Consider the following 12910-nt stretch of genomic DNA (forward strand, 5'->3'; position numbering starts at 1 on the left):
CAAGGGCAGCTCTGGTCAGTCTCTCAGGAAATGTGGCTCCAGAAATCTCAGTGTTTATCTTACAAGCACAGTATCTAGGAGACTACAGCAGAGTTAAAGCAGATTGATGGGTTGTGCTGCAAGGAAGTACTTCATCATATGAGCGGAGCCCAGAAGCCATGGTTTCTTCTGTCTTCTCAGATGCACTTTGTCAGACACACTTACGCAGCACTGTTCTTTGCAAAGAGCTAGTTACCATGTTATTGAAGAACTAGTTCCTTTTATAAAATATTATTTTATTTTAATATATGTGTATGAGTCTTTCTCACTCTGGGTGTGCCCCTGGAGGCCAGTGAGTGCATCTGATACCCTGAAGCTGAGTTATAAGAGGTTGTGAACCATCTACCCTCAATGTTAAGACGTGAACTCCAATCCTCTGCAAAGGGACCAAGTGCTCTTAGCTCATGAGCCATCTCTCTTGCAGAGCCTCCAGGCCCTGCAGAGCCTGAGTCCTGGAGCAGACCAACTGGATCCTGTGAATTAGCTTGCTATGGAAGCACTTCAGTACGCTCCTCTGGATTATTCTCTTTATGCTTATGTTCATAAGGTCTACATAGAATGTGGTTTTGTAATTAATTTAATTAAAGATGATTCATGCACAAAATAATAGATAATTATCTATTTGAGACCAGGCTATTTGGGGCTGAAAAAAATTGTTTTGAACTTATGTTTGGGTAATTTTTATGAAAATCTTAAGAATTTGGTAAAAACGTTGAATCATGGTTTTAAAAGGGTGGATTTAATGATATGTTAAATAATGTCTTAGCAAAGCTTTTTTTTAGAAAGTGATTAATTTGGCTAGATTTCCTACATGTTTGCTATGAGGGATGTTTCTAAAGTTGTGCTAGCATCTAGGTTAAATATAGATTAAGCATTTACTATGTATTGTGACTCAATTTCTTTCTATTCTCAGGATTCTACCGAGTAGTCCATGGTAAAAAAATATATTATAAGTTTTCTCATGAATATTGTGTACCATGTAGAACAGAGGGACATTCTGTATTAAACTGCTACTAAAAATAGCAATGTGGTGGTGAATAACCTTTTCCTATTTAGACTGATAACTTCATATAAGCAATAAAAACAGTGTCAGGGTGTTGAAAAGATAAAGATAGGTGAGCCATGTGTTAAGATGTTGAATACATCAACTAAGAGAGTGGGTCCTTACTACTGCACACATGACAGTGTGGTGACAGACCCAGAAGTAGCAGTGCAGGAAAACATCTGAAGGGTAGGTAGCTACTGGGGATTCTAGTCATAGACACTAGAAAAACATCTAGTATAATGGCAATCTCCACAATTTGAATAGAACATAGCATGGTTGTTATTTAAGAAGGAAATCTAGGTGTGATAGTCTACTGAGATAGGAAACTGGATACAAGAATTTAAAACAATGACATTTTAAGACAGTGGTTCTAAACCTTTGGGTCATGACCCATTTGCAGAATTTATATTAAATATCCTGTATATTATATATTTACATTATCATTCATGGCAGTAATAAGAGTATAGTTAAAATAGTAATGCAACAATACTATGGTTGAGAGTTACAACAGCATGAGGAACTGTATTAAAGGGTTGTAGCATTAGAAAGTTTGAGAACCACTGTTAAGAAAATTAAATAACACTTGGAGTGCTACCTAGGGTAGTGCAGTAGTAGAACATTTTCAAGGTCCTAAATCAATTTCTAGTATCACTAAATAGAACAGATAAACGAACAAACAAACAAAAAAGAGGCTGACTTTTAGGAACAAAGTCAAGCTCCACTTACCTAATAATACTGAGGCAGAGGGTCAAACTGAGCTAAACCACAAGCCACAGCTAAACTTATTTGTTTTGCCTCATCTGCCTTTTCCAAGATTGATGTCTGGGAATTAAATTAGAAGGCCTCTGCTTTGAGAAAATGAGAGGGATGGAGTGTGATTCCAGATCAGCTTTATATACTCTGTAACTGGGATGTACAACCCCATAGATGAAAATTTACCCATTTTGGCTGCTTGGGACCTGCTTGCTTCTTGTCCTTTCTTTTTGTCAGACATTTTCCCTCTCCTCTCCCTTCCCTTTCCCTTCCTTCATGACTTATACAGACTTCATGGAGTTTGAGGTGAACTTTCCAACATTAACTTTCATACAATAAAACGGTTTGAGGGAAAACTCATCTGGGATGTGTTGCTAAACATATCTATAATTTTCAGATAATTGCAAGCAAGCTATGACATGGTGCCTCTGTTATTAGCCATGGCCCAGACTTAAACATTTAGAAAACTGAACATGATGTGGTGAGCATGGATGTATAATGACATGGGGGAGGCTGGGACAAGAAGAGTGGCACAGATTCAAGTGAATTTGAAATAACCCAGGCCTACTGAGAGATCTTGTCTCAGAGCTCTACATAGAGAGTAGGTAGGTAGATTGGTAGACAGACCGATGATAGACACATACATACATAGATACATAAATAGCTAGGTAGGTAGATGTATAGATGGATACATAGATATACACATAGATAGAAGGATGGTGAGATGATAATAATGAATTTCAAACTCAGAATTATTACTGGCGTCCAAGCGATTCTGTTGATGCACACAAACCCACAGGATCTCTACAAGATGACTCAGGAATTTATCATCCTACTAAAGAAAAGCCAAACCAAAAGGGGAAACCAAAGTCACGGGAGAATGAAATCTTCCATGCTTACAGCCTATGAATCCTCCAAACCAGAATGCAACAAGAGTCAAAATATGCAGGATGATTGTCCAAAAACAATTATGTTAGTCAATACAATAAATCAGGCCCAGATGTCACAGGCACGATAGATAAATCAATGGAAACTGCCAAACCACTTGTCTCAACACACTGGATTTAATTAAAACCACCACTCAGTTTTGGAGAGGTCTTGCAATAGTTCAGGTCATATCTCTCAGGCACAACCATCCACCCAAACAGGAAGTAGCTTAAAGGTAACTGTGTTAAGCTTTAGTCCATGAGCAAGATAACCACAGCAGGATTTTACATGAATCTGCAGCAAAGTCCTATCAGCTCGTCCTTGAAAGTCTTTGTCTCATTTCTCAGAAGCATACATATACAATGTAGTAAGTAGTCTTTGCTGTTAGAGTAGAAGTGCCACGAAAAATGCTGTAGGAATGAGTATAGATTACCAAGCCCTGGTAATTAAAAATACAACCATCACTAAAAAGCAGTCTGGCATATTCCATCAGAAGTGTACAATGAAAAATGGAACTGTATCTAGAGAATTCCAATTTTCCTAAGACATCCTGAGCCCACTTGAACTATCCAGAAAGCACTGTTGCCAAATAGTCCATAAGTGACACTCAAAAGAAAGACAACATGAACAAGGACAAAAATGAAAAGACTCCCAACTTATCGTAAATTCATAAAGCTGACAAAAAGGCATGGGTTTGAAGGCATCTTTTAGGACCATAAAGTTAGCAATACTGCTCATGGGCCCAGCAAGATGGTTTGTCAGGGACCATGTGAGTTCAGTCCCCAGAATCCACATGAAGGCTAAAGGAGCAGAATGATTTCACAGCGTTGCCATCTGCCCTTTACCTGTGTGAACACACATGCATACATAGGAAACAATAAATAAATTCTTTTTAACAATATCATCGGTCTATCAGTAGAAAACATCCCTCAATTTTATACAAAAATACAAAGACACTACACTGGTCCTCAGTGTCTTTAGAAAGAAAGCAGCAATCCTCACCAGGCCTCATGTCACCAGGTTCAGTCAGTCTCTGGTGCCATCCCAGAGGATCCTGTGTGCTTATTTTATAAAGCATTCGGTTATTTTTGCTTTGCTTCATTTTGTTTTGTTGTTGTATGTTTGTTTTGCCTTTGGTTGTTGCATGTTTTAACTTACCATGTTTTATGTCCATCCTTAGTAGCATAGAACTAAACAGCAAACCATCTTTAATAACAGCTGCCTCAGGCACTGAGCAGCCTCTGGCTTTAACAGCATCTTTAAGCAGGCAGAGAGCTTGTTAATAGGCTTTCCCAACCCCCTGGCTACTGGGAGATGTAAGTGGATTACAGAAGTCTGTTTGTCAGGCTATCATTTTACATCATTGTTTGAGTAATTGCCACACAGGTCTATGGCTTTGGCCTAATTAACAAAATGCACGAACTCCTAAGCACAGAGCCTCCATTGATTGGTCTTCTCATGAGAAGTTTCTGAACTCCCAGAGCTGCTGTTTTAGACAGATGTTCATCATGATGTCGCACAAGGGACTTCAGTTGGTTACTACAGCCAGGATTTGTCTTGGTACTTGGAGCTACTCTCAAAGTGCCATTGGTGCTTTTCATTATTTAGTGCATTATTAAGTGGTGTAGGTTTAAATTGGCAGGTTTGGCACCACAAAAACATTTCATGAAATGTTTCTTTTTAAATATTTTATGTTTTATTAGTTATTTGATTTATTTACATTTCTAATGTTATCCCCGCCTGGTCCCCCCAACCCCTTCTAACTCTACCCTCCTCCCCTGCCTCCACGAGCTTGCTCCCTCACCCACTCCTGACCCACCACCCTATCATTCCCCTATGCAGGGGCATTAAGCCTTCAGAAGACTGAGGGCTTCCCCTCCCATTGATAACAAACAAGGCCATCCTCTGCTGCACATGCCGCTGAAGCCATGGGTCCTGCCATGTGTACCCTTCGGTTGGTCTCATGAAATTTTTTATGTTTGCTTACTATAAAACTACCTTAATGTAACTGGGGCCATTCCCCCCCCCCACAGAATTTTATCCATGAAGAAATGGTTTCAATTAAAAAATAAATAAAGACAACACAATTAGGAAGCAGAAGAAAGTATCTTATCAAAATGAAAGAACAATTGTAAACCAAGATGAAGAAGGTCAGAATCATTGAGGGAGTTACTTTACTGTTCAGCTTTTCGTTAACCAGGTAAACATTTGGAAAAATATCTGGGAAGCAGATGGCAGTTCACTGTTTTAGGGCCTGGGACAAATGGTGGCGGCAAGAAGGAAGAACACTGTGTCCTTATTTTCCTGGAGCTTTTATTCTGAAAGCTGCCAAACTGTCCTACTCTTTAGAAGCCTAGGTATTGAGTCCAACAACAACTTGCAGTCTAAGGTATCCTGACTTTCTTATCTCAGTAAGGGTTTCATGGTACAATCTTCGCTGCATGCTGATTTAGAAGGTTAAATTGGCCATGGAGAATACGAAATATTCAGTAGGTCAATTTTTTAAAATACTACTGTAGACTCATTTTTGGAGTTCGGTAAGACTTAGGATCTGGTAGGTCTAAAGTAACTTCAATTTAAAATGAATGTAGACAGATAAAATTCTCACATATATACATAAATTAGAATTTTTTTCAAAAATGTCACAAAAATTATCTTAGGAGCCAAGGGATTACTCCATAGCAACTGACAGGTTGATTATTCCTCAGCACAGTTATAGAAATAGAAATAAATTTGAACTTATTAATAAAAAAATTAAAGGCTCTGGAGCAACACTTTATTTTTCCCCTTTCCTCTCTTTCCCAGGATCAAAGGATAATGTATTATTTTAAAATTCTTAAAAAGATATCTAGATAGTCTTGGAATCTGTGCTGATTTGGGGCAAATGTCACATCTGGCTACGGGTACATGGTGGAGAAGTCATTGTGAGCTATGTGACTTGCACTGTTCATATGTTAGCCTTTCTGCTGCCTGCTAATCATTAGTGATGACTGTCAGAGCTATGTCATTGAATAGAGTAAACGAGTGTTCAAATGAAGTGAAACCACAAGTCTTTTGTAGGTCATGGTAGATGCGTTAGATAGAGTATGGTGACAAGCCCAAGATGCTCTTCAGGTGAGAAGCACAGGAAGAAGTTACCTCTGTTCTCCATCAGTACCACTTCTTACTGGCCACTGGAGAACTGTGAAATAAATGACGGTTGTCTTCTCCTTCTGAACCTGGCCAGTAAAACAGCAATACCAGTGAGGAACACAGGCCATTACCTGTTGAGAACTCTTTGGGCAATCCCCCTTGCTGATAGCTTGTATCACTGTTCTTCAGTCTTAATGCCAATGCAAAAGTAATCATTACATCTTTTTTACTATGTCATCTACATGAGGATACAAAGGTTCTCAGTCAGCTCAAGATTTCCAAACCAATAAGGGATAGGATCAGAACCAAGACCTAAAACCAACTTTTGAAGCTTTTGCTCTTAGCCAAAGCTCTACATTTGCCAGGGTCTTGACTGACACGCAGGGAATAGAGGTGGTTATAGAGCAGCGAACCTAATTCATCACTCTTTGCCCAGCCAGTTTTCTTTGAGTTTTACAGAAGACTATGTTTGAGGTAAACTGGTTATCACCTGCCTGGACACCATTGATTTACAATTATTTTTTTATTAAGAAAATGTTCAGTGTGTGAGTGATCTCCCTCTGAAAAGATGCCTTGTCAGTTTTTTGGCAGAGATACACCTAAACACATGAAAATGAGTTTAAACGCTATCCTTTATGCATAATTCTTTCTTGGCATCATTTTATACTTGACACAAACTTGAAGCCAGAAAACACTTAGTCCTACTTTCCTTACTTGAGAAATAAGCCAGCCTTAAGTGGATCTAATTTCTTCCCAGAAGAGAAACAGCCTTGTCGGGGCTTGGTTGTGTATTCTGTGTCGGAAACATGAAGGATCCCGTTTACACGCAGCTGCAAGGACTCCGTGAGTTGGGGCTCAGCCAGAGCTCTGTACCCACAGAGATCTGGAGTCAGGAGTGATGAACAGGCAGCTGCTTGTGGTGAGGGTCACAGGCATAATAAATGGCCATATCTTCACTAGAGTCAGGCAGGCCCTACACACATCATTCATCTAGCTGGGTCTATGTTAAGCATTACAAAATAGGCACAAAATGACGAGCCATCTTAATAGAAAGGTTGGGGGGCAGGCGGAGGCCATTTCAGGAAACAGAAGAGAGTAAGAAGCTGTTAGACCTTCGAAAAGTCCTGCTCTGGCTGATTTACTGCCAGGAAGCCCTCTTGCTGCAAATAGTTCATAAAGCCTGTGACCTGAGCACTTGCCCACGGGACCACAATAACATTTATCTAGCATAAATTAATGTGTTTCAGCCACTAATTCAATTTAGCTGTCTCATTCTTTTGGCTTTGGCAAAGCTTAGCCTTGCTATAAAGTCACTCTGTGACTCACACGAATGACTGTGTTTGCTAAGGAGTCACACACCACTAGGAACAAAGAGTGCCATTAGTCGAGTAGCCATAAAAATATACCTCCAGAGCACATTTGAAACTGTGCTAATTGAAACTTCCTCTTTAGAGGAGGCTGATCAGAGCCAGCTGTAGGAGTCAAACAAGAACAGATTTCAACATCACATTAAAAGCCTAGCAAATTCTGCAAGAGCAGGCTCTTAGAGAAGAAGCGGTCCAGCCTGAACGAAAATGCTCTAATTGGCTCCTGACATGCTGGGAATAGTACTGGTGACCTCAGTCTGGAAAGTTGGGGAAAGAACTTCTCCATGAGTAATATCTGAAAAAAAAAAATGAACCCGGAACTGCAGTTTCTCAGAGCATGTTCAAGGAACATTTGTGAGAAACCACAAAGACAGCGAAGACTCAGAGAAGAAGTAAAACTTGGTTCTGGAACAGCCTATGGAAGTTTGGTAAACTAGCCTTTTGATGGCATCTTATTAGTATTAAGAACAAAACCAAAGGATCAAAGTCACAGAGACGAAAACAATCAAGATCCAAAGAAGAAACCAATCTCTGGAAACCTGCCAAAGAAACACAAGCAACATTTGGACATCAAGAGTACTATTTCCTTCCCCTTGCCCAGTTCACAGTGGGCTCTACCAAGATACCAGGGCTAGGTTCTAAAAATGCATTCATCTGTGGGCCTGCAAAAGAGGTAGGGTGGTCATAGGTTTTGTTTGTTTTATTTAAGAGAGGTTTATTCATATGTAGAGAAGTAGTCTCTGATGGAGAAATAAAACTAATCCACGCCACCTAGCAAATATGTGAATTTTATTTTGTTTAGGTGAGTGGGTGCCCGGAAGTGTTACAGACAAGTTTTGCTTTATGAAATCTTTAGGTCATATATGCATTAGAAAAGATTGCAGGTCTTTTCCATTTATTTACTTATCAATTTAATGGCATGTCTCGTTTTGTAACAGACTCCCCTTGATTCCTGGAGATACAGGATGGGTGAGGCTTATTTATGCTGAAATAGAAAGAAGCATTATATTTTATGTTGCAAAGGGCCAAGAGTAACTGAAAAAGCCATATGAATTATAGATTGTTCTGGAGAGTATAATTATGGCTTTACAAAAACCAAGAAACTTAAAAATTTGCTGTTTGTACCTTTTATGGAATGTGGCAACTAGCTAAGCTCTTCTTGTGGGTCCCTTTTTCTCTTTTAGTAAAATAGCTTAAGCTAACTCTCTAGCCCTAGAAATATGAAATAAAGCACCAACACAAAAATATACACGAAATCATATAACTCCATCTCTGGTGCATTTTTTAAGCTTGAAACTGATAGTGTTTAACTGGCTGACATAGCATAGATCATCTTCCTTGTGACATACACGAGCTTCTGAACTTCTAAGGACATCAATTGCTTCTTTTGTCCTGAATCCTCCCACAGGGTCACTCTCTGTGCAGTGTGATCCACATTCCATTGCTTTGTTCCTGGATTCCCTGTATCTTGTTTGTCTAATTGCTGTAGCTGTAGGGAAGGCTTCCACTTAGTGGTAAAAGAAATTGAAGCATTTGGAAGTTGCTGTGCTGGGTTTTCAAAACGTTCCTTTCTTTCATTTTTTTCCACTCTTGGCTCAGAAAATTGGCCATAACAAAGTTATGCAGCTGTCTTAAAGAGTGAAGGCTCAGTGCTGTGTTCTTCATCCCATGTCCTATGACTTTTGACTGCAGCTGGAAAGACATAGTTCACTCAAGCACACCAGGAATGCATTAGTTTGCATTTTCCATTGGTGGTACCCATTCAAGAACCAATTCACAAATGCAGTGAATCAGACCACAACAGACAGACTGTTCACCCTAAGAATCATGTCAGGATCTAAGTGTGATTTCTCTAAGTCAAGGAGAAATCCAAGTCATAAGCTTGTATAAAGGATAAGCCCTAAGAACCAGGTCTTTATTATAGGATAAAAATTCTAACATCCATCATGAAGGACATGAAAAAAATACTACACAAAAACTGTCATATTAAGGTATCAAATAAATAGCAGACTCCTAAGTTGATGGGCTGTAAGAAGCAAAATGTCAGTGTAGAATACTGTGTGGTTGGCCTGGCTGATAAAATTAGGTGCTGCCTTCCTGCTTCCTCAGCCAAGCATCTGTGATTTATATTTCTCAAGATCCCTGTGGGTGTGTGTTAAATTAAGAAATGGTCAAGATTGCAGAAAGGGGTAAATGGATAAGGCCTTATTTTTACAAAGTAAAAAAAAAAAAAAAAAAAAACAGAAAAATTAAATAAAACCACTTCCTCTATTCTTACCATAGACATCTCTCTTTTCCTCCCTGCTAATTAGACATAGGATATAGGTTTTTACGATTTTGCTATTGTTGTTTTATTTTTAATGCTCTTAAGAAATCAGAACAGCAGCGTTGCCACATGTTTTCACAATGTTAACAATAGAAAATGTAGACAATTTTTATTATAATGTGTGTTTTATATGTTCAGAGACACCTGTTAGCTAACAAAACATGATAGAAATTAGTAAGAAAAAAGATTCAAGATTCAACAGCTGTCATGTAGATGTACCATGTTGCATGGTGGGTACTGTGGAGGTTCTTTCTTGAGAGCTGCCTGTCACAGAGGAGGGCTGGTGAGAAGTATCAAAGGCCAATGAGGTTTTGTGTGAGCATTTTGCAAAACTCTAGAGACCAAACTGAAAGTCTAAGAGCTGCTAGGGGTTAGGAGACTCATGTACACAGACACTGTGCTAGGACATCAAAGCCAGACTTGGATACACACCTCATGTTCAGGAACTGGCAATATCTATTCCCTTTCATTCCCTCTTGGTGACTGAAGTTACTTCCAATTTCTAGTGCCAACAGTTGTCAATGAATGTCACCTGAGAAGATTCTATTTTATTGAGAGTTCACTGGGCAATTTACTTTCTGGTTAAGTTTATTGAGATAAACTCTGCATTCAGCTAAATTCTTTGACAAGTACAGTCATTAAACTGCTAAGATGCTAATGGTACAGACGTCTCAAGCTGGAGAGATGGCTCAGAAGATTAGAGTGACGTTTCTGCAGAAGGCTGGAGTTAATTTCTCAGTACCCATGTTGGGTGGCTCACAATATGCTAGAACTCAAGCTCCAGGAGATCTACTACTCTGGCCTCTGATGGTATTTCCACATCTGTGCGCAGACATATACTTGTAAATTTTAAAAGGGATAAAAAATAAAGCTTTTAAAAGATAGAAACTGGTTTTTCTTAGTTTGTTTCTGTTGTTGCTGGAGCTGGACAGAACTATCTTACACTAAGTAGGGATTCTTCCAAGGAGCTAAAAGTCTTTTTTATCATCTCCAGGCATTCCTTCATACCTGTTGGAATCAGTCTATGTCTGCTATGTTTTGCTCATGATAACCATGAACTCAATTTTGTCGTCATAATTTTATCATTTCTGAGTTGTTGTATAACATTATTCATTTTGTTTTATCAAAATGTGAGCTAAGTAAGCCTCTCTTTTTTATAGATTACCAGACTCATCATTATCTCATGGTGATGGAAAATGAACTATCAAAGTGTCTGCACCCTTTTGTATTGGTTGATATCACCAACCTACAAGTTTTTAATTTTTATAATGTTTCTGTGAAAATGTTGTCAGACTTCTTTTCTTTTTAATTAAGACAAAAAAAAAGGCATAGCCAATTTAAGCGTAAACTGGCATTGCTTCACAGTTCTCAATTTCCGAACAATTAATAATTTTAATAAAATATATTTTTATCAATTTACCTTTTGAAATTAAAAAAATTTTTTTCATCATTTTCCTATTTGGAGGATGAGAATTCTCCAGATACTCATTGTTCATGTCCTTTATCAGTCTGTCTTACCATCATTTGCAGCTTGTCTTTTTTCAGTGGACTTCAGAGTGGACATGTTCATTGTGGGGAAGCCCTGTCAATCACTTCATGCATTATGTGCTTTAAAAACCTTCATGGAACTAAAGTTCATATGATCCTCTTGTTGTTTTCCAGAATGTTCTAGTTTTACGTGTTAGATTCAGGCCTGTGACTATTGATTTTCACCCATCATGTGAAGGAAAGGTTGGCGTCCACTTATTTAAATATGATTATTTTGATTTTGTTTTTGAAATATAAATTTCTCTATTAAACTGGGATGAAACAATCCAAAGCCAAATTAGTGAACTCTGTGGTTTTCTCTGAACTGTTTAGTCTGGTGCATCTGTCTCAACATTTGTCTTAAACACTGCAGATTTATTATAGGTTTTTGCCTCTGAGTCTCACTGCCCTGATTTGTTTTACAGTTGGCAGGCTACTCTAGATTCTTGGCTGTTTTCATGGAATGCTAATAATCAGCTTTTGAAGGGGAGGGATCTTTATACTCCCATAAATGTCTTTGGCACTTTAATTGGGATTGTGTCAAATCTGTAAACAATTTTTGAATGAAATTTGCTTAACCTGTTGACTTCCCCAATTTATGAACACCATTTTATGGTTCTGAACACCTGGTTCTTGAGTGTATGAGATTTAACAGTGTTGTTTGGAAAGCGCTTTTCCTTAGTATGGTGCCATTGCAAAAAACATTGTGTTATGTAACTTGTATCTAATTACTATTGTTGAGTATTGGAAAAGTTAATTTTTATGTATTGATTTGTTACCCAAATAATCCTGCTAAGATTCACCAGTCTTGTTCAGCAACCATTTACAGATTTTCTAGGACGTTTTGATGAAAATCAGAAAGTCATCTGTATATAGACTAAGCTTTCACCTGTTTGCCATGTGAGGTGCATTTTCTCACACTAGCTAAGACTTACAGTGAAAAGAAAATGAGGGGAATATATACATTTTTTTGTGTAGCACTTTGAAAGGGAAAGCATTCAGTTTTTTAACCTTTTCACTGCTAATTGCAATTTTTTTTGAAGTTAATGACATTTGGTCGAAGTTTTCTATTTTGCTGAGAAATTTTCAAAACCGTTATTAGTGGATATATATTAAATCAAATGCATTTTGTGCTTCTCATGAATGAAATCATGCGATTTTTCATTATAGTTTGCAATTTGATAGAAGACTTCACTGATTTTTTAAAATATTGTAGCAACTTCATATATATATAAAACCAACTATATTTGACATGATTTTCTACTTATTTTCTGTGCTTCTTAAGTTATTTCTCCCAATGTTTTATTAAAAAAGCCATTTATTTAGCTGTACTTTTAAAAATAAATATCACCATTATCTAACCCACAAAGAAATAATTCAACCTCAGTGAAAATGAAGAAAATTGAGACAATAAAGAGACTTGGAAAGACTCTTTACTATATGATTTCTCAGAGACAGTTTTTTTTAAAAAGATCTTTGCATGATTCATTCAGAGTAAGTTAAAGACAGAATTCAGAATACTGAGAGAAAGCTGATAGATTCAGTCAGTACCCTCGCTTGCCAGTAGCTCTGCACTACAAGGGCAGCCTGTGTTGGTTTTGCTCTAACTCAGAGCTGCTTGGTGTCTGTGATGAGAGCACAGTCAAAGACTGTTCCAAAGTGAGACTGGCACTTGAACTCTCTTCCATGACAAGTCGACTCTGACTTGTACATTTATCCCAACATGCCTTGTCCCATCATTGTATCTGACACAGGAATTTGAGTCTCCCAAGAAGACTCATATGAATTTTGAGA

Source organism: Micromys minutus (genome assembly GCF_963924665.1).
Source record: "Micromys minutus genome assembly, chromosome: 8".
Lineage (NCBI taxonomy): Eukaryota > Metazoa > Chordata > Mammalia > Rodentia > Muridae > Micromys > Micromys minutus.